Source organism: Agelaius tricolor, unplaced genomic scaffold (genome assembly GCF_023055355.1).
Source record: "Agelaius tricolor isolate 1412-34295 unplaced genomic scaffold, bAgeTri1.0.p SCAF_5, whole genome shotgun sequence".
NCBI classification, from domain to species: domain Eukaryota; kingdom Metazoa; phylum Chordata; class Aves; order Passeriformes; family Icteridae; genus Agelaius; species Agelaius tricolor.
In genome coordinates, this window is record NW_027269265.1 from 44,696,035 (window position 1) to 44,722,335 (window position 26,301).

The 26,301-nt window shown below is 43.4% G+C and overlaps 1 protein-coding gene across 5 annotated transcripts in view; it reads left to right on the plus strand.

Moving 5' to 3' along the window:
• The first annotated feature begins 20,246 nt into the window (after positions 1–20,246).
• KMT5B (lysine methyltransferase 5B) overlaps positions 20,247–26,301 on the plus strand; it is a 28,072-nt gene continuing 22,017 nt past the window's right edge. For 2 of the 5 annotated variants that reach the window (XM_071427640.1, XM_071427639.1), the window contains exon 1: positions 20,247–20,865. The gene's annotated coding sequence lies outside the window, so the exon portion shown is untranslated. Of the gene's footprint in view, positions 20,866–21,223; positions 21,371–26,301 lie in introns of those variants that run through there. The other 3 variants (XM_071427643.1, XM_071427641.1, XM_071427642.1) reach the window with 3 other exon arrangements.

Consider the following 26,301-nt stretch of genomic DNA (forward strand, 5'->3'; position numbering starts at 1 on the left):
TCACTTCCCATGGTCAGGTGTTCAGCCTTTCCCAGGAAAAGAGGGTTCCATCATGTGTAATAGTGACTTGGGAAGGCAAACATCATCCAGCCCTTCCTTGTTCTTCCCCCAGGTTTATGTGCTGAGCACAATGCTGTATGTTCTGGAACATCCCTTTGGTCAGCTTGGGTCAGCTGCCCTGGCTGTGTGCCTTCCCGACTCCTTGTGCACCCCCAGCCTCCTCGCTGCTGGAGTGGTGTGAGAAGCAGGAAAGGCCTTGACTCTGTGTAAGAACAGCTCAGTGATAACTGAAACATCTCTGAATTTCCAGAGCTGTTTCCAGAACAAATCCAAAACACAGGCCCCCACCACCTATTGAGAAAAAAATTAACTCTACCCCAAGAAAATCAGCACAAAGACCAAACACTCTTCATTTCCTCTCATCTCTTAAATGACATCACTGGACTGTTGAGCAAAAGAGAGTAGATCACAGCAAACACAAATTTTCCCTCATAACACACTGAAGAACAGCTTTGACACCATGCCAGACTCTTAAAGGCTACCAAATTAATGTTCTGTTTGACCTCCACAAACTAGCCCTGGGATTCCAGGCTTTTAGAAGCCTTGTGCACAAGGCTTCACACTGACTAATTCAGGAAGATAAGTGTGGGTCAGCAAAAAAATTTGCTTTGCTGTGGGTTGGAAAAACACTTTTATCTCCCCTGATTTTAGAGATCTTCCTTTTTCAGATGCTACAATAACATTTTAGGGCTTCATCTGTTGGACGAAATGATTTGCACAGTCCAAGCTTTCTTCCTATGCTCATCCTGGAGACGTTGCTTTTTCAGACATCCTGCCTAATGTAGCCATTGACTCCAGCTGCCATTATGCCCCTAGGTCCATGGGGGATGGAAATGTCTTCTCTACACCCATCTCACTGGAGCAATTCCTTGCCAGGGCATATTTTTGATTTGTGAAGACACACACTTCACTGCAGAGCTGTCCTTTGTTGAGCAATAAAGGAGGCTGCCTTCTCTTGCTAGTACAAAACAAGTATCTCACAATTTATTCACAAAGCCTGCCCAAAAGAAAAACAACAGACAGAAAAAGTACAGGTTTAGGTCCCTTAAAGTGTCCTGAGAACTATATACACTCTCCATTTGATTAGACTGTAGTGTGATATACTGGGAAACACCACTGGAGCCATAATGAACCCACAGGACATACTGACAAGTTCCCAGACTAAACATGAAACCACAGTCTCTTGACTGTTTGTGTTTCTTTTTCCCTTGCATTACTTCTCTGATTCCCAGTGCATTAATTTATCTTGTCCACAGACCTGAAAATCTTCTAAATACTGTGAATACTGTGTTCTCTGCCTGCTCCCTCTCAGGAAGAGCATTGCCTTACTATTGAAGACTTCAAGAAGGTTTCTAGCCAGGTGGAGAAGTGCAACTGGCACTTGCTGGGACTTGCACATACAACCACACCCTTTCAAACCCTTTGGAAGGAGTGTCTCAGAGCAGGTTTTCCCACTGAGAGACTTCCACTGATCTTCCACCTGTTGACCTCTGGAATGAAAATTAAGAAGGAAATGTGTCTCAGTAGACCACGCAAATGTCAGGACAAATCCTGCTCCTGATACTGCTGAGAAAATCCTCTACTTCTCTTTTCTTTCAACCCTTCTTTCCAAATTGAAGAAACACTTCTCATTTGACATGTCTATTAAATTCAGAGACGCCCTGCTGCATAAGAAAGGCTGATGCAATGAAGGATTCTGCAGTCTCTTTCCAACACCTCATGGTGCTAAAACAAATACCAGACATTCACCATGGAACATCAAACAGGTAAGCACAACCCAGCTCAAACTGGTCATGCCATAGGGAAAACCTCACTTAGAGCAACATGGAGATTGAAAACTGGTGGGCTTCCAATGGCATCATGGCATGCATGGAGTCTTAAAAGAGCTAGCCCAGATCCTGAAAACCCTAAAGCATATGCAGCAGAAAGATTCATACAGGCTAATTTACACCTGCTACTCCGCAGGTGTAAAGTTTGAATATCTCCATAGAGTTCCTGAAGACAAGCACAGAGAGGAAGAATGTCAAAAATTTAACATACATTACAGCGTTCACTATAAGGACAACTAACAATGATCCCTCTGTGATCATACAGCAGAATAAATTGATTGGAAAGAGCAGTCAAGAAGTATTTGTTAAAGCCAAGAATCTACTGAACTTCATTCTTCCTTCCGATTTTTGCACAGTTTTGGCACTTTTATTTAGCAAGTGTTGCAGTGCCTCTCACTGAACAAGAATTAGGTGTTAGAATAAGCTTCTGCCAATAATGCTGACTAAAGACTTGTGATGCCGAGCAGATGAAGAAATGCAGCTGAGTGGCATCCACATGCATTTTATTAATTTCTCTTTTTTTCTTCTACCCGATTCCTAACCCAAGTCTCCACTATTGAAATAAAGATTGCGGAATCAACCAAGTCCTCCCCCATATAGGGTCAATATCCAATTGCCTCTGTAATATGGTCTACTGCTTTATCAGTCCAGTCTTACATGTGTCATAACAATGCTTTCATCATTTTCTTTGTGAGATAATTCATCAGTTTTCTAGACAGCATGACAATAGTACATAGGTCTGAAAATTAGGCAAGAGAAGCTGTATTCTAATTCCTCTGTAAGACATCTGGTAAACAAACCTGGCTCCACAACTTCTCTCTTCACATATTTCAACTACCACTAGATAGTTATCAAACCTCTGTAGCACAGCCACGTTCTTCTTTCTTGAGTCTTTTTTTTCCCCTCATTGTCTTGTTTGAATGTAGATGCAATGCCTGGTTAGAAGCAGTAGCTGAGTATGGTCACTAGGTAATTTTTAGTCTTGTTCCACACACACTGAAGTTACCAAACATTTCATTTAAATCCAGATGTTTGCAGTTCTTTATTGAAAGTTGCTAAGGTAGGTTTGGCACATTTTTCTAACCACTTCAAGTTGCTCTGTTTTCTCTTAGTTTCCTGTGGAGATCTTTCTCATTCAATAAACCCCTTCCTCTGGCAGAATAAAGTATGTTGGATCAGACATTAATTTTTTTAATGTCTGGCACTTGTCCTTGTTAGAACAGAAATCAAACAAATCCATATAGAGGATTCCTAATTGTGTAATAAATGGTCCTTGTTTAACCCAAGGTTGTATGTATGAGCAGAGGCTTCTACAGAGCTGAAGTTGCATCATGCTTTAGTTTGCCGGTAGCCACATATTTGCTGGAAGTCTTCAGTGACATCTACACAAAGGCCCAAATCCTAAGAGGGTGGCTTAAGCAACCAAGTGGAAATTAGGAATCCCGTTACTCATGGCTTTGCAATGAAATAACTCATTCAAAGTCATGACCAGGATGTGCATTCAGCAACTCTGAAACACAGCCATGTTCAGGAACTTCAGGCCAAACTCTATTATAAAACAGGGTGAATCCTGATGAATATAACTGCCTTGAAGGTCTCCTACTGACCACTGGGAGCTTGCCACACCTGTGCAGCAATAATCAAAAGTAGATCCATCCTTGTCAAGATTTGAACTGGAACTCTGTCATATATGAAACTTGAAGTTAGTTGATAATTATTTCTGTAGGCAAGCAGTAGTGTGTTAAAATTTCATAATATAGGGACTGGAATCAACATAATAGGAAGAAGGTAGCAACTAAGAAGAAAATTCAGCAGAGAATTTTGAGGGGATATCTTTTCTCATATCTTATTTATAACTGAAAGAAATGCACCAGGACAGGCTGGGGGGAACCCCCTCTGTGAGAAGGACCTGGGGGTCCTGGTGGACAACAAGCTGTCCATGCCCATCAGCACCCTTGTGGCCAAGAAGGCCAACGGGATCCTGGGGTGCATTTGGAGCAGCATTACCAGTAGGTCAAGGGAAATGATCCTGCCCCTCTACTCAGCCCTGGTGAGGCACATCTGGATGCTGTGTCCAGTTCTGGGCTCCTCAGGACAAGAGAGACTTGGAGCTCCTGGAACAAGTCCAGTGGAGGGCAACAAAGAGGGTTAAGGGACTGGAGCATCTCACAAGGAAATGCTGAGGGACCTGGGCCTTCAGCCTCAAGAAGAGAAGACTGAGAGGAGACCTCATCAATGTTAATAAGTACCTCAAGTGAGGGTGCCAAGAGGAGGGAGCCAAGCAATAGAACATGAGGCAGTAGGCAGAAAGTGATGCACAGGAAGTTTATCTGAACACAAGGAAGAGCTTCTTTACTGCGGGGTGATCACACGCTAGACTGGCCAGCGAGAGTGTGGAGTGTTCCTCACTGGAGATATTCAGGACCTATCTGGACACAATCCTGTGCCATGTGCTCTGGGATGGCCCTGCTTAAGCAGGGAAGTTGGATCAGATCACTGTGGTCTCTTCCAACCTGACCCATTCTGTGAAATGGCCCCAAACAGACAAATATGGTCATAGACTTATGACATTTTGGATTTAAAGAAATTGAGATTCAGTGCTAAAGCATGAATCTGTAACACAAAATGCTTTTTAGGTAGAATTAAGTACAATATTTTGCTAAATCAGGAGCTAAGTGCCTGACTGTTGACTTTGAAATGTTTCCATCACCTTTTTAAGAAAGAAAATGTAGTATCTTAGTGATTCCCCCTACTCCTGAAATACTTTTCTTCTTCTTTAAATGGGCTATCACTGCTAAATGCTCAGAGATGTACAAGGAATGCACAAAGCAAGAAACGGTGTAATGCAAGCACATGTTTTGTTCTCCCTTTAAAACATACTACTACTAAAGATAGAAAACACATATCTTAGTTTAGCTCCAGACCATTCAGAGATGGGTGAAAAATTCATTCAGAAATTCAGGAATAAGTTCATGTACAAGAGGGGAGAACAAAATGCAGCCGCTGAAGGGAATAAAAAAAGGGAGGGGGACCTTAGATATGAAACATAATATTCCTCAGGCTATTATGTTACCCACTTGTGTTAACATCCAATATTTCTTCTTTTAAATTGCAAATTGTATGCCCTGTATTTTAAGGCACCAAATTATACTGCCATATTGAGGATTATTTAAACAATCCCAGTAAGTAGGTCAGTCAGTAATTTACTCCTGGTTTATTAGAGGGTGCTAAAAGAAAAGAGCAACACCGTTATTTGTTAAATGAACAGCTGGACCCAAATTGTTGGGGGAGAAAAAGTCATTAGTTGAGGAAGTGTTTTGTTAAGATTTCTAGCATAATGAAAAGTATGGCAAAACCTTTGCTTACCACAAAAAATTTGTGTAGGGAGCAAACGCAACCTCCTTTGCACAGCAGGTTGGATTAAGCATCAGGATGAACAAAGCAAAGAAGAGCTCCGATGACCCAGGGGACCAAGATGGGAGATGCATTTGGTATTGTCCAGCCTCATTAGACCAGGTTTTTCCACAACCACAGTGGAAAGACTCCAGAAGCTGCTACTGAGTGAAAAAAGGAGAAAAGGATCTCAGTCAAATTTCTTTAGAATCACAAGCAAGAATTATTCAGTTTTGATTTTGACATACACAAAGGCAAAAAATTATTAAATTGTGCTTATGAAACCAGAACAGCCTTCTGGCACCAAACCTCAGATATTTACTTGGTAACTAATCTCCAATTTCCCAATGTTCCCACTGGAAATTCTCTCCAGTACTGTAATGCATCAAATGAATTCTAAAGAGAAGGTATTGATTTTGATGTGATGTGTGGCTGTAGGTAAATATATAAGGCTAGAATAAAGCTATTAAAAGCCACTAGCTGAATGACATAGAAGGGGTGAAAAGAGCAAAAATTTGGTCTTAAGGCTGATAGAACAAGGCCTTGACACCCATTCTTCCTTCTGAAAGCAGCATCAGCAACTCCTCCATGTGAATATGTGTGGTGAGGGATTTTCATGGCTTTGGATAGAGATAGTGGTGATGTCCTGCCTGTGCATTATCATCCTCACCACCACCCAGAATGGGCAATTGTGTGCACTAATAGCTAGCATTCATTACAGAGGTAAATAGTAATTTTTTTTGGCTCATTATTTTACATCACTATAACTGTGCCTGGGCTGTGGTGATAAACCAAAAGTTTTGCTGATGTTGGCCTCAAGAGCTTCCTTGAATGCAGCTCTCAATTACAGTTTGTCTTTTCCTTTGCTTAGAAACCTTGCTCCATAAAAACAAGTTTTATTCATGAACCTAGCTCTAGCTGGCCTTCCTCAGAGCAAGAGACTGATTTCAAAAGTTCAGCTCCCTTTCCCTCCCTCACAAAGAAATTTCTTTTCATAACCTCTGAAGCAAAAACATAATTAAATTTCCAAATCACTGCTACAGGATTTTATGGGAGGCTTAACTTTCCAGAAGAGTGCAATAAATCAGAAAGGCTTTATTAAGAGCTAATTTAAAATATCCTGGTAATTTTTTTGCCCTTACAGAAACATAGAGATCAAGTAAGATCATTACACGGTTCTGCTATAGAAAAGAAGTCATTTGGGGCAGTGAGCAAGAAATGGGTAGTCAGAAGGTCAGTACTGGGACAATCCCTGGTCTCTATTTAGTTCTCAGTTTTCTAAGTTCATAGCCTGTGGAGGGTGACAGGATCTTCCTATTAAATACTGGAGAATGTTAAGCAGCTACAGAATACAATTTTTGAGCTTATTACAAGAACCAGCTTTCCACAGAAGTCCAAGTCTCCACTGTTCAGAGCACTAGGAAACTTTGGACAAATGCATACACACAGGCATCTGCATTTTTAAGGGCTCAGGAAAACAAGTATAGACACAAAATATGAACTGAAAGTCAATAAATTAGGGTACCAGTCTGATGGGGGAAAAACATTTCATCAGAAATTCATTATGAAGCAAAACCCTAGATCCTTCTCTGGCACCTGTCTTGTGACTGAAGAGTTCATTAGCCCAGATACCTCAGACAGTCTTGTAAGCAGTAGTATCAGTTCCTCTTCTCCAGGTAACCAGGAATCAATCCATTTAGGACATCATGCATCACATTTCATCTGGCAATCCAGAAGCCAGCAAAAATTGCACAGCACAAAGAGTTGTTTCCTGAAGAAAACACTCTGTCTGCCCATTGACTCTTGAAGCTCATGGCTAATCCTGAGGCACAAGCAGTGTGAAGAGCACACAGTTCATGTGGAATCCTTCAGGTGGCACAAGCATGGACTGCTGTTTTCTCCAAATTCCAAACCTACATTCATTCCTGACAGCTGTGGTGACCTCATGTGTGTCCAGCCCTGTGTCCTGTCAGCAGGATAATGCACAGCTGACTAAACAAACCCAAACAAGAAATTCAACACCTTGCAGATGGCATGGCCTGCATGGTCTCACTGTTACCTTGAAATGGCTGTAGCATTGAGGAGAGGCTGACAGAAAAACTGACAACTCTCAATTCACTTTGAGATGAGGAGGATGACAGAGTCAAAACAGGTAAGCCAAGCTTACTAGTGTCTTTTGCCATTAGAGAACATGTGTGTCCCTGCCACAATGTCTAAGCATGTCAGTATTTCCAGAGTCAAGGAAATCAGAGAGAGATGACCCAAAAGGATCAAATGTTGACCACAGGAAGCCACAAAACTAATGCAGTCACCCAAGTTTGTACAGGGTACACAAACTATCCAGGCTCCAGAGAGTCAGAGGGGTCAGGCATCATGAGTGATGAATCACCTTTTTCACAATTCTCTCCTAAAATAGGAGGACTAAGAGTAGACTCATAAATAAGACTGCAAAGAGCAGGAGAGCAAACAAGGATCCAGTAATCCCTTGTCTGAAAGCAAGCTTTACTCTGTGCTGCCCTGGCCCCCACAAAAATGGCCTTGTCAATCTGTCCTGTCTATACCTACCATCTCACCACAAGAGGTTACAGAGGGACAGTGCATTAACAGACTTTCTCAGCAAAATTCCACTTCAGAAAATATTTTACTTCAAAAGAAACTGAAAATTCACATAAAGATTAGATCATCTGGCCCATGAGATATGAAAAAACTTTCCACAACAAGAAACAGACAGATGAACAGCTAGACTAAGGCAGCAGGATTTTGCAAAATGCGTGCTCTGTAGTGTCTGGCTGATATAATGAATCAATAGATTACTGGCTTATGACCTGTGGAGTTTCCATTCCCTTGCAGAGCAGAGAGGAATATGGGCTAGGACAATATGCTCTAGCAGAACAACTCAGTAGTACAGCACTTAGGCATTAGCTACAAAATGCTGATGAAAAATACACCAAAAGTAGAGCTCCTCCTGGAAATTCCACTTACTAGTATTTTAACTAAACACATTTTTATGCCTTGAGTAAACAAACATATGAGGAAAAAAATTAACAACTAAGAGAGGTTTGGAATTTTTTTTTTCATTTTTAAAGTAACAAATAGCTGGCTTCTACACTGATGACTTTTCACTTATGAGGGGCCATTTGGTTTTAAAAGCTTAACAGAGACTGTAACTAGACCACTGCTGCTTGTCAGATTTGTAATCTAAAATTCCATCCCCATCACAAAGCAATTCGAAGAAGACTGCAAAAGAAGTGTTTGCATTTCTGTGTGACTGCAGAAGGTATGGCCTCAAATGCACACCCAGAGATGCAGCAGGCTCACAAGGGGTGCCCAATGGCAAAGCTGAGGAGCATGGCCAGAGCAGCTCTGACACCATGCCTGGGGGAGGGGGCTTCGCAGGGAGGTGGCCTCTTTGGGGCAAGGATGGTGAGACTGGCCAACCCTGTCCTGCAAGCTCTGCCTGCTACACCTAATGGATGGATACTGGATGAAAAGGATAAAAGCCTAGAGAACAGGCTAATGGTTATTATGGGGTGTAATTGGACTGGCAGACTGGGGATCACACACAGACTGTAGCCTCACAAAGAAGCTGAGGCAGAGTAGGATCTTGTAAGCTAGAATCCTGGAGTTTATTTCCATATTAAAAAAAACAAAAACAAAAAACCAAACAAACAAACAAAAAAACCCAAAAAAACCCAAAAAAACCCAAAAAAAAACCCACACAAAAAACCAAAATACATAATTGAAAGCATTTATCTGTTCTGTGTATCTATACTTTCAGGACAAAAAAGGATAGCAGAAACCAAAAGCATACCTATATCAGATGTTAGGTGTTACTATGAAAAAGTTAAAAGTAAATTTATATTATTTAACCATAATGAAAAGACAAAGACCTGTGAGAGAACTATAATAAAGAACAAGTTCTGATTTCAGTCATGGAGTCCTTTAAAGAGATTGTTCTTACATACCAGGTCTAAGGCTTTCTTGAGGAGAGGAACAGAGTACCAAAAGCAAAGTTGGACAGGGAAAAGGAAGGTTATTCTTCTGTACTTCTCAGTTTCAGCACAGAAGCTGTTTCAAAGCAAAGAATAAAGTCGCTGTATTTCTTGAGGCAGCTGAGGAAAACCTTCAGGGTTTGCTGTGAAGGTGCAGTAATCTCTGCATTCAGCACAACACTGCACATGCAGCAACCTCTTTGGCAGCTGGGCCTTACACACTGTGCCCTTTATGCACAAGAACACAAGGCAGTCCTTAATGCCTGATCTCAAGCTTGGAATTCTGTCCATAAGACAGAGTCTATAAGACTACTTAGACATTTAATAAGACATTGCTCTTACCGTTAAGGTTCCTCAGTGAAACCAGGCCCTTCCCACTGATGTCAGCTTTCCCTGAAAAATCACTGCATCCTGCAGCCACCTAGACAGCTGTTCCCTGCCATCCCTCTGAATGTCACCGACAGATTTGAACCTAGCAGCCTTTTCTTGGGACTAACCATTTATTAGCTGCCAGCAAAGTAGCTATTTTTCCAGAGTAGTGGGGATGTGAAGAAGCTGTATTGATAAACTGGCCTCTGAGGCCCTGAGAGAGCAGCCTCTCTCTGCTCATGGCAGGAGAGGCAGATATGACCTCTCATGTTGGCAGGCATCTACTGGGGAAGCAGCTTTCTGACATGATGGCACATCATGTTCCTCTTTGTGTGAAGAAAAAAAAAAAACACTGACTAGAAAAGCCAGAGCTCCTTAAAAGGGTGTTCCCATCAATATTCAGAAAAATCAAGAAAAATTTCCCCTCTCATCAGATGTTCTCTTGCATTCAGATAATGGGAATGAGAAAGGACGGCAAAGCAGGAGAAGCAAAACTGATTTGCTTCATGTAGATATGTGCAAGCATCTACTCTGATCACTCCATCCATGTTCTCACTAACTCTGAACAGGGATACTCCTTGTTTCTCCTGGTGTGTCACTGGCCAAGTTTCCCTGTTTGTCTCCACCTCTCCTCAGAGGCATCTTGGAATTCTTCAAAGAGGTGAATGGGTTTGGCATTTAAGTGACTGGCCTTCAGCTACAGGCTCAGACCCTGAATCACGAGAGCCAGACCTCCCCCAGTCTTGGAGCTCAGGCTGCTTATTTGTCACCACTCCATTAAAGCAGTATTTGCACACTGGGCCCTCCATGCTCCTGCTAGTGAAACTGTACCCTCCTAGAAAGCTGATCCAGGTCTTCAAAACCCACATGAATTTCAAGAAAGCCAAAATTGTCAATCAGCCTTCATCTTGCAAGACCTAGCACTGCACCGCCATGACCATGGTTACTTCTGGCAGAAGGCTGAGAAGGAATGTCAGAAAGTTACAGCAAATCAAAAGGAACTTTTTTTTTCTAGCTCATCTAGAAAGCTGGATACAAATTAATTCTTCCTCTAAATAAATGGAAAGGAGGAGAATGTGAAAGGCTGAATTTCAGGAGGATCTTTTACTCTACTACTTCAATTTTTAAACACTCTTAAGTCACATAACAAATCTTTGAGGTAGACTTCATTAACTTACTGATAGGGTATAAAAAAGATTAGAAGGACAAATAACAGAGGGAGACAGGAGATTAGTGAAATGTTTACATGCAAAACTAGAACTGCATTGAGGAATCTGTCATCCTAGCCTTTCCCTATCCTCTAATGGCACCATTTCCAGTGAAGGAGTTTGTGTTTTCATTATGCTCCCTCTGTAAACTACTAGTGAAGTGTTACAACAAACAAGAAAAGCAGACAGACAGCTTCTGACACTGACCAAGAGGAAGGTGCTGTCTGCAGAAAAAGTCAGAATAGGCAGGCATTACACATTACATCCCCTTTTCTGTCATCTATCCTTCTGTCGCTCACCAACCTCAATCCTCAAACCTCAAGAACTTGCAATCCTGCCTCTTGCATCTACCACTTTATGGTTTCCACAGATGCCATAGTCATCAGGATGGAGTCTGTAAAGGAGAAAAAAAAAAACCAAAACCAAAAAACAACCAAACCAAACCCTGTCAAGCAAAAAAAAAACCCTTGTTGCCAAGGCAAAGCCCAGTCCAGATGTGTTGGCAATTTCTCACTTGCCTGTATGAAAAAAGGAGTACAGATTAAATTTCCATCTCTTGCCTTCCACTCTGCCTCCAGGAATAACATAGTCTTTCCATACCTTAGAATAGAGGCATCAAGCCTCCTCCATGAACATCCATGGCAGTAACCAATTTTTTTTTCCATGCTTCAGTCCTAGACAAAGCTGAGAGGAGAGTGAAAAGGCTTTTTACAATAATATATTTCAATGTGCTTTACAGCCACAAGGAAGCAGGTCAATTATGATAGTTCCTGAAGTGATAATACCTGAGGCAGATTTACTGCATTGCTCTTTGGAGTCCAGCAAGACTTTCTATCATATTTAGAGAAGACATCTTATCAAAGCTGTAATTCCATTGCACTGAGATACATATAGCTATCACAAGCACACTGAGGGAAAGCCTCAAAAGTAAGCAGAGACAAATGCTTACAAATGCTTATTTTTCTTTCACTCTGAGTAAACAAATTATTTATCACAGAGACTTTAGCAGAACTCACCATTACATGCACAAAGTAGGCAACTGGGCATTATGACCAAAATTTTGAAAAGCAGAGACAGAGTGTCCACTTTGTGACATTTTACAGTGATCTCTGATTGCCAAAAGAGCAGGGCAACAATCTCTCTCAATCAGCCTAAGCTTGGCACCTTAAATGGATAATGATTTCGAAAAACCAAAGGGAAAGTCACTGAAATTCCACCTCTACAGACTGAAATTTGCATTGGACCTTCATGAACCTCTCCTGAGGCTGATCAAGTAGTTTTAGGGCCAATGTCATGTAAAATGGTGTGACACTCCCATCTGCAGAACTGTAAGGGTGATACAGCAAAGCAGATATGATGCGCTCTAGAGTTGAATCACCAGAAGAACACCAAGACTCCTGTATGTCTTTCAACATCAAATAAAACCAAAGTGGTTTTTCTCACATAACTGATAGCTGGTACTGTATCCAAATGTCTAACAAAAATTGGCTGGCTTTGAAAGAGATTTTTTCTGGCTTCCTTCCAAACTGCTCTCAAAACTACCTCCATAAGATGCAAGTCTCCAATGTAATAGACATGCAAGAAAAAAAGATGCTCAGTAGTTGCATATATTAAATCCTGAGACATTTTCCACTGTTGCAGGTGTTGATAGATCATCTGGTCCAAACTTACCTCAGCTCAGATTTTCTATTCTTTTCCAAAATACATAAATGAAGGAAAAAAGGACAGAATTTCTTTTAAACTCCTCATCCTTCCCTCCCCTAAATTAACCTCTTGCCTTCTTCCAAAATGTGTCATCAAATGGTAGAAGACATTGTTCCCCTTTCTGAGCAAGTAGTGAACAAGTAAACTCCATCTTGCTTGATGGAAATGCTGCAGAGATGCACTCATTTTTTGCCACTTGACAGAAATTCTCTAATTTTTTCCAAGGAGAGGAAAAATTCTTGTGCCAGCCCTGGGATATGAAGCCAAAACTATAAGAAAACAAATTATCCATGCTACTGCACCATTGCTGGGTAAGGCAGCCTCTCTGGAAACAATAGCTGGGGCTTGAGGTATCCACAGGGAAAAGAGAACATTGTGCTTGATTTACTGCCCTTCTCATGGGATTTACTCTTGGCAAAGTGCCTGTGTGGTTTATGTCAGAAGAGATACATGATTTGTATGTGCATCCAGTGCTCACTGTGAGGTAACTCTTTCGTGCTGATGGAGCATAAAAGGACTGAGCATCCAATGAATTAAAAAAACAAACAAACAAACAAACAAAAAAACCAACAAAACAAAACCCAACCAAAAACACACCTGAGAACCATCAGAACCATCCTCCATCAGGAAAAGCCAAAGGCCTGACAGGCTCTGGTAAGAGAGGGAGAAAGATGAATACCCACATATCCCTCCAACAAACCCAAAAGCAGTGATAAGAAGAAATGACTGTTAGATTTTGTAATTAGATAATGGCAGAACAGTGTGAGTGTATGAAAATCTGCAACAAGAACATGAAACAGGCACATTTCTGGATCATTTTTGCCCTTTTTCTACTGTTTGGATCATTTTAGAAACAGACACTACTTTTTTCAGGTATGTATTAGTACAAGTAATGTAGATAAATATAGATGGACAAATACCACTTTGATCAGCATACTCAGGTGGAATCAGATCAGTATCCATCAGAAATATTCCATGATCCTGTACATTTAAGAACAAACCAAACAAAAAAAAACAAACCTCAAAACCAAAACAACTCCATCCAAGAAAAGAAAAGCACTCACCCAAACTTTTTACAAGAACAAAGCTTGCAAGGTGAAATTTGTGGTTTTGCTCTATCACTTGACACACAGATTCCTGCTGCTGTTCACATGACTGGAGACTGCTCAGTGACAGAACTGCACATACCATCTCTTTGGATTCAGCAATCTCTAATGGATGAATGAAATTCCTTCCTACCTTCCAACAGGTGTGGTCCAGGCAGCCCAAAGAGTCTGCAGAGCAGAACCTGGTTCACTGCTATTTACCATGAGAGACAGTAAGCAGTCCATGGTTTCTTCTGGTGGCCACTCAGGGTTAGGTCAGCTGTAACAACTACCTCTGCTTTGTTTCTATTTTAGAGGGCTTGGGGAACTGAGAGCACCAGGCACCTTGCTGTTGTTTGGGGAACAAGTTTTCTCAGAATTTGCAGAATAACCAGGATCTGTATCCTGTATCATAACTCCTTGGGACTCTGTAGTCTTGCACTGATTTGCCTGTCTGTGCAGGGAGGAAAAGGCTGATTATTAAAAAAAAATATACAGAATTAACAACCTTTCTTGTTGGTCTGACAAAAGAAAATGAAAAACTCAAGCCAATATAATGAATTTCTGAGCAACAATGGAGCTTTGGAAATGCAGTGACAATTCCTCCCTCCAAAGCATGAAAATCACAGAGATCAATACAGCTTAAGGGAGACACTTGCCAAGCTCTCAAAGTTTTTGCATAGCAGCCTTCATTCAAACTGTATCCAAAGTGAGCAAGCAAAGCAAAGACACATAGAGACAAGGAAAAGCAACCCCAAACAACCTAAATAGAGTTTGAAAAAAAAAAAAAAAGGGATGGATTCAGGTAGAATTCAAAAAGAAATGGAGAAGGCTTTTACAACTGCCCTGGAAGTTACAAATCATGGGATGGCTGTGGTCCAGCTGTCACCTGCTGTATGTACAGCTCCTATGAAGTTAAAGGTGAGCCAGGAGAGTAAAGCTTCCAGAGATGTGCTACTATAAAACCACAAGTAATTTTAAAAGTATCCAGAAGTGACCATCTCATTCCAGGAAAAAAAAAACAAAAAAACAAAAAAACAAAAACAAACAAAAACCAAACAAAAAAATCCCACCCCAAAACAAAACAAAAAACCCTATGACAAACAAACAGACCCAAAACAAAAATAAAACAAAAGGAAAAAAAAACTAAACAAAAAACTAACAAAATGAAAACCAAACCAAAACAAAAAACTACATCTTTATTTGAAATACTTTTTTGATACCTTTCTGTACATTTGTATAATAGCTAAATTTATGGGTCCCTGATGTGATTGGGCTTTGTCCATGACACTGTAAGAGCAATAAGAGGCTTACTGAAATTAGTAAATTCATAATGAATTGGAAGAGCTTTGCCTCAAGGCTGTGAACAATACCTGGAGTCTGTTTTTCTTCAAGTTCCAACCTTTGTTTTCTGTACAAATACCACCTTCCTTCTATTGGTACCTCTTACACAGAGACAGGTCAGACAGACACTGGTGAAGGGAAGCAGGAACAAAGCAGTATTTGCTCAATAGCAAATCAGCATTCCTTTCTGAGAACAATAACTGCAGCATTCTTCCAAGGACTGGTGAAATCCAACTATCAGCAAACAAAACAAATCCCAGAGAAGAGAGGAAAGAGAGAAAACCAGAAGGTTTTCACTGGGTTCTAACTGGCATCCAAACATTTGCTGGGAGTTCTCTCAAGAAATTCTGCATCTTTAGCAAATGTAATGCACATAGTTATTTGCAAATGAATTCTGACTGTTCCTTCCTGCCATGCAATTCTTCATAATTTATTCTCATCTCCCTTTTCCTCTTCCTCTACAACTCAAATTACATTTTGGAAATGCATCCCTTGTTTGAGAAACAGGATTTAATATCACCCTAATCAGCTCCAATTTTTAGGGGAGAAGGAAAAAGAAATTGAAATTATTATTGTTTCATTTGCTTGCATATGTTCATATGTCAGAAGGGTGTGATAAATCTAGGATCCATATTCAGAAAAATTTTATTTTCACCATTTTTATGGAAGAAAGGAAGGTTTTCTCCCTGTACATGAAGAATCTCCTCCCTGTACACAAAGACTTTTGGTTTCCAGGCACCTTTTGTAGCCCTCTGTGTCCATTGCCTTCTTTCTAAACAGCAAAATCTAGTTGTTATTATTAGAGATAGCAGTTACAGCTAAACTCCTCAACCTTCTCCCAGCTTTTTGTGCTGGACACAGCCCAATGTGCACAGAAGCTGTGACTACAACATTGAGTGACAGAGGTTCCTGTACCTGAAAATAATGACATCATTTATATTTGATGGTGGGGGGGAAACAAAACCCAAAACAGGACTTAGGTAAACTTCTACAGATACTGATTAGCTGATTTCAAAAATAAACAAAAGGGATGATATTGATATGCAGTAGTGGAGAAAATCTGCCTTTAATCATGGGCAGGCATCTGAGCTTTTATAGTCAGCATTTCTTCACCGTGCCCCTGTATTGGAGTCACAGAAGATATCCCTATAAGCATCAAGAAATTCAAACCTACACATTTTAGAAATAAAAATCTGCAGACCCTAAGTGAATACAAGGATGTAATTCAGCCTAGGATTTCTGCAGCTGTTAATAAATCACTCAAGCTGCACTCTGGCAGCTTATGACATCAGCAGATCCCCTCAAGTGAATTACAGCCATTAATTTACACAGAGAAGGCTATCTATCATCTATTATTGACCATCTGCTACTAAGAATACGTACATTTTTGATAAATTAATAAGACTTTGGCAGGAAACATCTTTTATTTTCTTCCTGAGTATAGTCACTTGTGATATCCAGCTTTGGGTTTGTGACTGTCAGTCAAAACCAACTTGTGACATCGGCCAGAGGTGGTCACACCTTGATGGCCTGGGCCCACCTGCAGCACCTCAGGTAAGGCACAGTGGCTGGTGCTTAATATCCTGCTCCTGCACAGAGGGCAGGGGCCAATCCTCTCACAGCTACCACAGCAAGGTATTTACTCACCCAGTACACAAAGGAAACAAATTCTCAGTGTGACCATGCCAACAGAAGAGTGTTGTTTGCAATGTGAAACCTGTTACCTCTTTGCACATCATTTCTCCCCAGTAGTGAAAGTGATGGCTACAGAGCAACTCCTTGCCCTGCACAGAATATATAAAAGCCACCATAAATGAAAGATCAGGCTCATTAAATCTGATTACATCCTTTGGCTCCTTCCTTGTAACACTCTCTGCTTCTGCATACTTCACCTCTACTTGGTGATACTGCTGGGCTCCTAAGACTGTCAGAACTCATGGTAAGGATTTGGGCACAGTATTTCCAGTTTAGAATTCCAACACAAGTTTTACATAAGACATAGCACAAGTCATAGTGTGCTTTAAAACTTTTATGGCATGAGGGTGCCTCAGAGCCTGGCAGGCGTGCTAAAGAGCCAGAACATACATGACAACTCAGCTTTGACACTGGCACAGGAACACCCCCAGATGTCTGTGTCACAGCTGCTGATGCTGGGTCTCTATAAAAGCACTGCAGAATAAAAGTCAGAAATAAAACCCCAACGCCTGCATGGCAGAGTAGAACTGTCAAGCAGGTGATGGACTTTTCAATTGTGGTTGTATGTTTGCAGTTCTCTAAATTACCCACTGCCACAGCTGGTAAATCAGGTTTGCAAATAAAGTCAGAATGGCCTCACAGGCACAGAACACCATTTGCTCAGCTAGAGCTGTATCTTCTTCAGCTTAAGCTGGATTTGGCTTCATGTCAATGGCAAGGTTTTGTTGCAGGGGTGGTTTGGAAGAGGGAGGCTCAGGGCTGCATTCTGACCCTGCAGCCATGGGCAGATGTCTGGGCCCACACAAAGCCCCAGAGATCACAGTGCAGCAGCAGCAGCTTCTACACACAACTCAAGTCTGAAGTTCACCTTTTCATTCTTAAAAGATATGCCTTGTACAAAACCACTCATCACATTAGTATTTTACTAACTACAAATTTCCAGTAAAAACTGGATGACCAAAAATGTTTATGATATTAGGGCTGTGCTGTCATAGCATATATGGGATGCTGAAAATGTAAAAACTACTCCCAAAGTGGGAACACCTAGAAAATCTGCAAAAAACCAGATTTTTTTATAACTAACAATTTAGGAAGACTATTTTGGAAATTTAAAACTACTGATTCTTGCCAATGCACACTGAAACCTCTGCAGGTCTTGATACATGCTGAAAATCTTTTGGTTTAATAGTACCCGAAAAAAAAAAATCTCCAGAAGTCACAAAATCAACACTGAGCTCTTGAGTAACATGTGACTGAAATTTTTACACCTTTAATGAATGAATCCATCATTCCCATCCTTTGATAACTAAGTAGAAACAACAGAGGTTTATTACCTGAGATTTTTTCATGTTCTGGTGAGGGTCTAGGCTGATGTGGTAACATTAACTTAGAAAGCAAAACTAATGTTGAAACTAACCTAAACAGTTTCTAAACTGAAGTCTGAACATACTATACAAAATGTAATAAATTACTCAGATTTAGTGGGAGATAGTTGCCATGTATCTGCTGGTTTCCAAAAGAAAAACCAAAACAAAACACCCAAACAACACAAAACAAAAAAAAAAAACCCACAAAAAAACCCAAACAAACAAAACCCAACAACAACAAAAAACCAAAAGCCACATTTAACATAGTAAACTTATTCTTGAAGCGTCCTATCATAATTTGACCATGGTTTGGTCACGCAGTTTTCTTATTTTCAAAGACAGTATTTTGTTCTATTGAATCAAAGGCCTACAATGCAAAAACACTACAATGCAGAAGAAATAACAAACTGTAATTGAATTGGAAATAGTGATTATTTTTTTGTTAAACTTTTGTCATTGTTACCAGAAGAAAAAAGTCTCAGGTAAAATAATTCGCGGGGAAAAAAAATTGCCCTTTCAGATGTAACCAGAGCTTTGTCACCAGATCACCTGCTGGAAAGGATGTAAATAGGGTTTTTTTGTGTGCTGCTTTCAATCACACTAAGGATTCAACAGCCATTGCCAGAACTATGGGAAACTCTTGGTGCCATGAAGACTGAAGCCAGTGTCTTCCAATCTAGCAATATCCAATCTTCCAAGAGGACTGTAGCCATTCCCATAAACCTACAGAGCAAGCTGGTGCACTACAAAGCAATATACACACGTTATTACTAATATTATCACAGTGCTACTGCTTGCAATGCTGTTGACAGCCCATTCTGGTTTGAATTAAAGATTTTAGACATTTAGAATTCACCTGTAAAAGTCTATGTTAACCTGGTTTAACAATTGGCCAGGCAAAATCTCAGCTTCAGAGGCAATTTCTTGTTATCAAATTAGAGTAAAATCAATTTGCCTAGCAATTTGGCTTGTTGAGACGCATGGCATTTCCAAATATCATCTCACTGGTGTTATTAAAGCAAAATTAAACAAAGTCACATGCAAAATTACGTTCAATTGAAAACCTTTAGCATCCTACTATGCATAAAGCTGAGAATTTGGTATTCTGGGTGAGTAGCTGTTGACAGGATAGGTGTTACATAGAAAAGCTTTCCTCTTCCACAGACGTTTCTGGTTGCCTTAGAACGAGTGCAAACAATATAAAAGCTTTGAGAAACTTATAAAAATAAAGCTCCTATTCGAGAATACTTTGTACTGCCACAAGCTTATTGTACAACAAAGTACAGAATACGCAGCATGAAACATCACGCACATCACAGAATTCCTGAACGTCCAGCAGGAAAACGCTGGCCTCCGAGCTTTCCAAGGCCCGCCACTGTAGTACCGCTCAACAACTACTGCACTAACAAGCTTTTTTTTCCCCACAAGCGTGTGTAATTCTGCCCGTTCCTGCCTCGGGCGCTATCGCAGCCGTCCCTCCCCGCCCCGCTATCGCGACAGGGCGCGACACTGGCGCCGCCGCCTTTGTTCGGGCGCGGGGGCAGGGCCGGGCCCCGCCGCCGGGGGGCGCTCCCGCCGCCACCGCTCCGTGCGGGCCGCGGCCACCGCCCGCTGCCGGCCCCGCCGCCGCTGCCTTCGGCGCTGCCCCGCGGAGGGGAGGGGAGGGGAGGGGAAGGGAGGTGCCGTCCCAGCCCCTCCAGCCCACGGGGGCCATTTTTAAATGCCTCTGTCAGGCAGCGGTGCGGGGTGAAGCAGGTGCCGGAAGAGCTGAGTTTGCGGTCCCACTCCCCTCTCAGGCGGGGCACGGCGAACTGTCGCCTCCCAGACCCCCAAGGCCAGCACGGCAAGGGACCCGTGAGGCGCCACAAGGAAACGCATCCCGGCTCCATCCTGGTGCGCGCCCCGCGGCGGGGAGTCCCCCGCGTTTAAAGGGCAGCACCGCGCGGAGGGATCCCGGAGCGGCACTTCTTCCCGCATACACGGCCGTGCGGGACGGCCCGGGCCTCGTTCCCCTCCCTCGGCGGGATCCCTCCGCCGCGCCGGGAGGTCATGGGCCCCGCGGCCGCCGCCGTCCCCGCTCCGCGGCCGGACGCGCTGCCCCGACTGCCCCCGCGCCGCCCGCGGTGAAGCGGCGGCGGGGAGCGGCGCGGCTGGGGGCGGGCTGTTTTTTTTCTGGGAGAGGTGTATCCTTCCGCGGCGGCGGGAGTGCGCGGCGGCGGGTGTCCGCGGTGTCCCTCCGCCGCCGGGAGCGCAGGGGCACTCGGCGTCTCCCCGGACGGGGCGAGGAGGTCGCGGGCTCCGCCGGGAGGAACAAGAAGAAACTTCGGGACGCGGCGGCCAGCGCGGCGCTCGCCTGGCTCGGCAGGGCGGCGGAACGAGGGCTCCCCGCAGGGAAAGAGGAGAAGGACGAGGAAGCGGCGGCCGGCCCGCGCCGCCACCCCGCGGGGTCTCTGCGGGGGAGCCCGGGGGACTCTTTCTCGCGGGGCGCGGCGGAGGGATCTCCAGGCAGCTCTCCCCGCCGCCTCCCCCCTGCGCCGCTCGCCCCTCGGCGCCGCCATCTTGGATTTTAATCCGCCATTTTTTTTCCTCCCCCCACTTGGAATTATTTTTTATCACTATCGCCGCTTTTTTTTTTTCTCTCCCCTTCCTTAGTTTTTCTCCCCAGTCCGCCCCTCCCTGGCTCGGTCTTCACTTTCCCCCCTTCAGCTTCCTCCCTTCCCCCTCCCCCCCCCTCCTCCCGCACCCTTGCCTTTGATGATTCATTTTCCCCCGGTGGTAGCGGGGGCAGCGCCGGCGGCGGGGGACCCCAGCGCGGGGCGGTGAGTTTGGGTCTCTGGGGAGGGTCTGTGTGTGCTCTGTGGGGCAGGGGAGGCGCCGGGGCTGTGAGAGGGCTGCGCCCCTGAGCGCGGGGGGGCCGTGAGGAACCGCGCCCGGGGTCCGGCAGCGTGCGGGGCCGCCGCGGGCAGGGCGGGGGCGGCTGTCGGGGCACTGACGGCGGCGGGCGCAGCGGGGACCCACGGGCCGAGGGGCGGCCGCGGGCGGGGCCGGGCCCCGGGGCCGGGGGCGGTGGGGGCCGCGCGGGGCCGGGGCGTGCGGCGGCGCCGGCGCGCGGAGAACGCCAGGGGGCAGCAGCGGGCGCGGGGGCGGCGCCGCCCGGGCCGGACCCGGTCCCGCTCCCCTTTCCGCCGGGCCGGCCCTGCTCTCCGGGCCGGGAGTTTCTGCCAGTTCCAGTCGTTCTGCCTCTGGGTTGATGGCTTTAGTGACCCTCCCGATCTTGCCTCGGTTTGATGGAACGGCCGGACTAGTTGCCTTGGGGGTTTTATGGTATGTTTTTCTGGTTGGGGTTGTTTTTTGTGGTTTTTTATCGGAGGATACATGCCATTAGGGAAGGCGTAAAAGGCACGTATTTGCCCAATATCTGTATCTGAAACTTTAAAGGGAAGTTACCTTTAAGACGTTACTCTCGGAGTCGCGAAAACCGGTGAGAGGGATAGTGCGTGGTGTTTTGCCAGGGTGTGTCACAGGCAGTGTGAGAACCTGAAGTGTAGAACTTTGTGGAGTTTTCTGGTGCGTTAAATTCAGTGCAGAGCAACATGTCTCAGGACAAGACGACAGTCTTAAGTTGTGCAGAGAGAGGTTTAGCTTGGACATCGAGAATTTCTTCACAGAAGGGGTGATTAGACATTGGAATGGGCTGCTCAGCGAGATGGTGGAGTCACCGTCCCCGGAGGTGTTTAAGGAAAGACTGGACGTGGCAATTAGTGCCATGGTCTAGTTGAAAGGGTGGTGTTCAGTCACAGATTGGACTCGATGATCTCAGAGGTCTTTCCCAACCTAATTGATTCTGTGATATGAGACGGCAATATGATTAGTGTTTAATAGTGTAACTATAAATACATACTGGCAAGTTTTTATCAATGAGATTAAAATGTATTGTAGGATAAGTTCTCATGGAGCCATGCCTTGTTTCCATAATCTGACCACTATAACTAGGGATGCAGCTGCTTCAATTTTCATTAACACTGAACTGTTCAGTTCTTTGCTTTCTTCCTTTCAAGTAACAATATGGGAGGAAATCAAGACTTACTTGGTTGAAAAGTTGGATGTTATTGTTTCTTTATCAGGCTGTTTTCTTATTAGGACCAGCTAGACACAGACATCTCTGCTTTATACCCACTGGAGCTCACAAACTGGAAATTCAGACTTATTTAAAGCAATTGCTTAATGTATTGCATTTAAATGAATGAGTGGGATGATGTATCCTTGTATACTCAGTAACAGGACTGATTAGGCTCTTGAATGCTTTTTTTGCTCTGTTAGCACTGTCCTATTCCAGGACTACACTTCCCAGTATGCTCTTCCCTGGAAACAGCACATGCTTTAAGGCAACAGACTGTTGCCCAAGTCAGCATGGTAAGTGTCAGGTGTGATACTCTTGTGCCAAAGCAGAGCAGTGGTTTGAGGATGCAGAGAAGTCCCAGCTGAAGTTCTCCTGACCACTTCCCTGACCTTGTGTGTTCCCCCTGCCCCATAACATCCACTCTTGGTTCAAGCCCGCCAGGTTCAGATTTGTCTGGTGACACCCCTGATTCAGTGACCAAATCTTTCATGTCACTTGGCTCTGTGTTTGTTTCGCTGGCACTGAGGGGGGATGGCATGGAAGAGGGTACAAGCAGCTGGGGGAGCAGCAGTGCTCCTTTTGGAGTTACACTGGTTTGGAGTCTTCATTGAACTGTTTGACCCAGCCATGGTGGGGCTGCCCCAAACTGAACCTGAACCTGTGTAAGTCATACAGCTGCACACACACAGAGCTAATTTGGGTCATGGAGAAGTCCACAGAGTGCTGGCATTGGTGAAAGTGTTTGTGTGAATTGGCAAGTGGGAGGAAGGAGGTTCTCCCTCTCCTGGAAGCAGCTGAGCTTTTATATTGTCTCTGTGACTTCTGCACGCTGGAGTTGTTGCAGTGACTTGAGGGAATCACACAGGCTTTGGGGTGCTGTGCTCAGCCCCACCCTGAGAGAGCACCCAGTGGAGGACATGGCAGGGCAGAGGAGGAGCTGCTCAAGTGTAATTTGCTCTTTGACACTCATTTAGTGCTGGTACTGGATTGCTTCTGTGCCTGTGCTGTGCTTGGATTAGTATCCAAACTGATACACAAAAACCGTGTGGCTGCACAAGAAAAAAAGGGGAATGAATGCCAAATAGCCAAGCTATTGGTGGGAGACTGGAGCCTGGGTTTGGGTCAGTTTTGGATCCAGGCTCTCCCAAACCTGCATCCCGGGGCTGTGGTTCTGCAACAGTCTGGACTGACCTGAGTCAGTTTTGACACAGTCTTACGGCCTCCCCATGCCATTATTAATCCATGTCCAGTTCTGCACTGAGCTTATTCTCAGCACTAATTAGCTGAAAAGAACCAATCAAAAACATTTTCTGGGGCTCTGGTTTACTGAACCTTCAGATTCACTACTCTCAAGTCTCTTCAACAAGACTTGAGACTGTTCTGAATAGCTCCTTAAAGCTGTGCAGGTTTTCCTTCAGCTTTGATTTTGATCAGTCATTTTTATTCTGGTGATCCCATAGGAAAAGTAGTTGCACAGTTTTGCTCTGCTTCCCAAATTCCAAGGTCTGTTTACTTTTTGTAGGGTTACCAATAATGAAACCTTTGCTTTTCTCTTGATATCTCTGATTTGTCTAGAAGAGCTGAGGCTGGGTTTTTTGGTTTGGTTTGGTTTGGGGTTTTTTTTTGGGTTTGGTCTGGGTTTTTTTGTTTGTTTGTGTGTATGTCCTATATTTGCTTTAGGTCACTGTCTTGTTGAGGAAAACTTTGTTGCAGCTATTGTTAATTAAAAAAAAAAAAAAAAGACAAGCAAGCCAAACTGTAGGTGTTTGAGTTCTTAAAAATATTTTTTTAAAAAAATCCATAAGCTATATTTTAAAGAAGGTCTGTTGTCTGTCTGTACTAATTGTGTTAGTGCTTCAGTTTTCATTTTTAAGAGTACTGTTGCAATGAAATGCCAGATACCTCAGTGAGAAGTACCAAATGCAATTGAGCTATATTGTGGCATTTGAGGAAATGTGCCTATCAAACTAGCATAATACAATTGCTAAAGGCAGTGTGATTTAAAGAGTAGTGGTGTTATTAACAAAGGGTTAAAGCAGCATTGTGGTCATTTATATTGAAATGCAAAAGGTCCCTTGGAAGCTCTAATTGTGCTGGTAAACTTCACAGTTGTAGTAAACCTGAAGTTCTAAGTGGTCCAGGTGTAGTGCTAGATTTTGATGGCAGAGCTCTGTAGTGAGAGTTTCGAAGTATGTGGTGGTGTAAGTATATTTGAGTGTTTTCTTGAATGGGAAGATAGTGTTCATCTCTGCCTTTTCTCCCTCAATTCCTAAAGGACTTGTCAGTATGAATCTGATGTAGAAAGCAGTGAGAATAAATCACGTCAGAAGATATAAGTACCACATGGTGGTGGTTAGTGGTGCATCTCTTCCTTCCTTTCAGGTTTTCTCTTGGCATTAGCAGCTGAGATATTCACGGGGAAAGGAATCCTTGCTGTTGTTTTTGGCTTTTGGTATCATGTCTGGAAAGCTGGTTTTGGGTACTGGGGGAAGGAATCACAGAGTCACAGAATGGGTCAGGCTGGAAGGGACCTCAGTGGGTCCTCTGGCCCAACCTTCCTGCTCAGGCTGGGCCATCCCAGAGCACATGGCACAGAGCTGTGTCCAGATAGATCCTGAATATCTCCAGTGAGGGAGACTCCACACCCTCTCTGGGCAGCCTGTTCCAGTGCTTGTTCACCTGCACAGTAAAGATGTTCTTCCTCGTATTCAGGTGGAACTTCTGTGCACTTCTTTCTGCCCACTGCCTCTTGTCCTATTGAATAGTGGCTGAAGAAGCACACTTGCAGTCTTCAAGTTTGTCATTTGGCTGATACCAGAACATAGAGGGAGCAGGAGATTGAGACAGAGGTTTTCTTGCTCATTAGGCTGATGAGCCCAAACACATAATGATTTTTTACCAGAATTTTGCTATGCATCACTAAATGGCCTGATTTTGTTTGAGGAGGACTTATGTTGCTGTCTATATCAATCTCTTTTGGAGCAGAACAAAGTGTTTTTCCTAATGTTTAGTACAGTTTGAGTATCATTCTGTGGCCACGTTGCTGCTTACCTTTGCAGTGGTCCCTTCCTTGTCATTGCTTTTCCTGGTTAAGCAGAAGTGAGTTAGCACAGACAGTACTCACCCTGCCCAAAGGGCCCTTGTGAGAGGTGGGTTTCCTTCTCTGTGCAGAGAACGCCTTTCCTTCAGCCCACTGTGGCTGCTGGACCTGGTGATTGTCAGAAAGTAGCACAGTAAGCATTTCCCCCAGACTGCTGGATACAATACAGCGTTCACCTGCACTCTGACTTCATGGGAGTTTCATTCACCTGTCCTGCTTTTGGGCTGTAGCAAGCACAGCGTGGAGTTCAGTCCTGGTGTACAAAGATACCAAGACTGAATTTCATGCAGGTCTTTAATGTAGTTTCTGTTCTAATGCTTTTCATTACCACTGTTACAAAAACATGGCAGAATGGGGGTTAATTAGAGTATATAGACCTGTAAAATTAATAGATGGCAATGTAAGAAAAGAGAAGTTTGAGAGTTTACATCAGAGTCAGTCAGTGGCAGATCTTCACAGAGTTGCTTTTCTGACAGGTGGGATGCTTAACAAGGAAGTTTAAGGGGGTTGTTTGGTTGGTTTTGAAGTTTTGGTGGTTTGTTGTTTTTTTTCAGATGTATGTTATGATAAACTTACATGTGTATGTTATCAGCAAGCTCTGTGAAATAAAAAAAAGCCTATCCAAGGGTGTTTTGGTGGTACTTTGTAAAAGAGCTAGGTCTACCTATAGTTGAATGAATAGAATTAATCTTGAGGTTAAAGAAAATCCCTTCTATTACTGGGAGCAAGAAAATTCTTTGTCCACTGAAACTATTTCAATTCTTTTTCTTGATATTGATGAAGTAACTGAGCCAGGTTTTGCTCAGTGTGATTCTGTTACACTTTGTTGATAGTCTTTACTGCCCTTCTTTATCAATTTGTAAAAGTTTCTAAAACCTGTCCATTCCTGGGTGATACGTTCTGGTAAGATGCTTGAGCGAATGCTTCTGTAAATACACAACACACTTGTCTTTACTGTGTTTCCTTAATTGCCTCAGTCTTCTGCTTCTTTGTAAATAACTTAATTACAAATCATCTGGCCATAAACATTTCTTT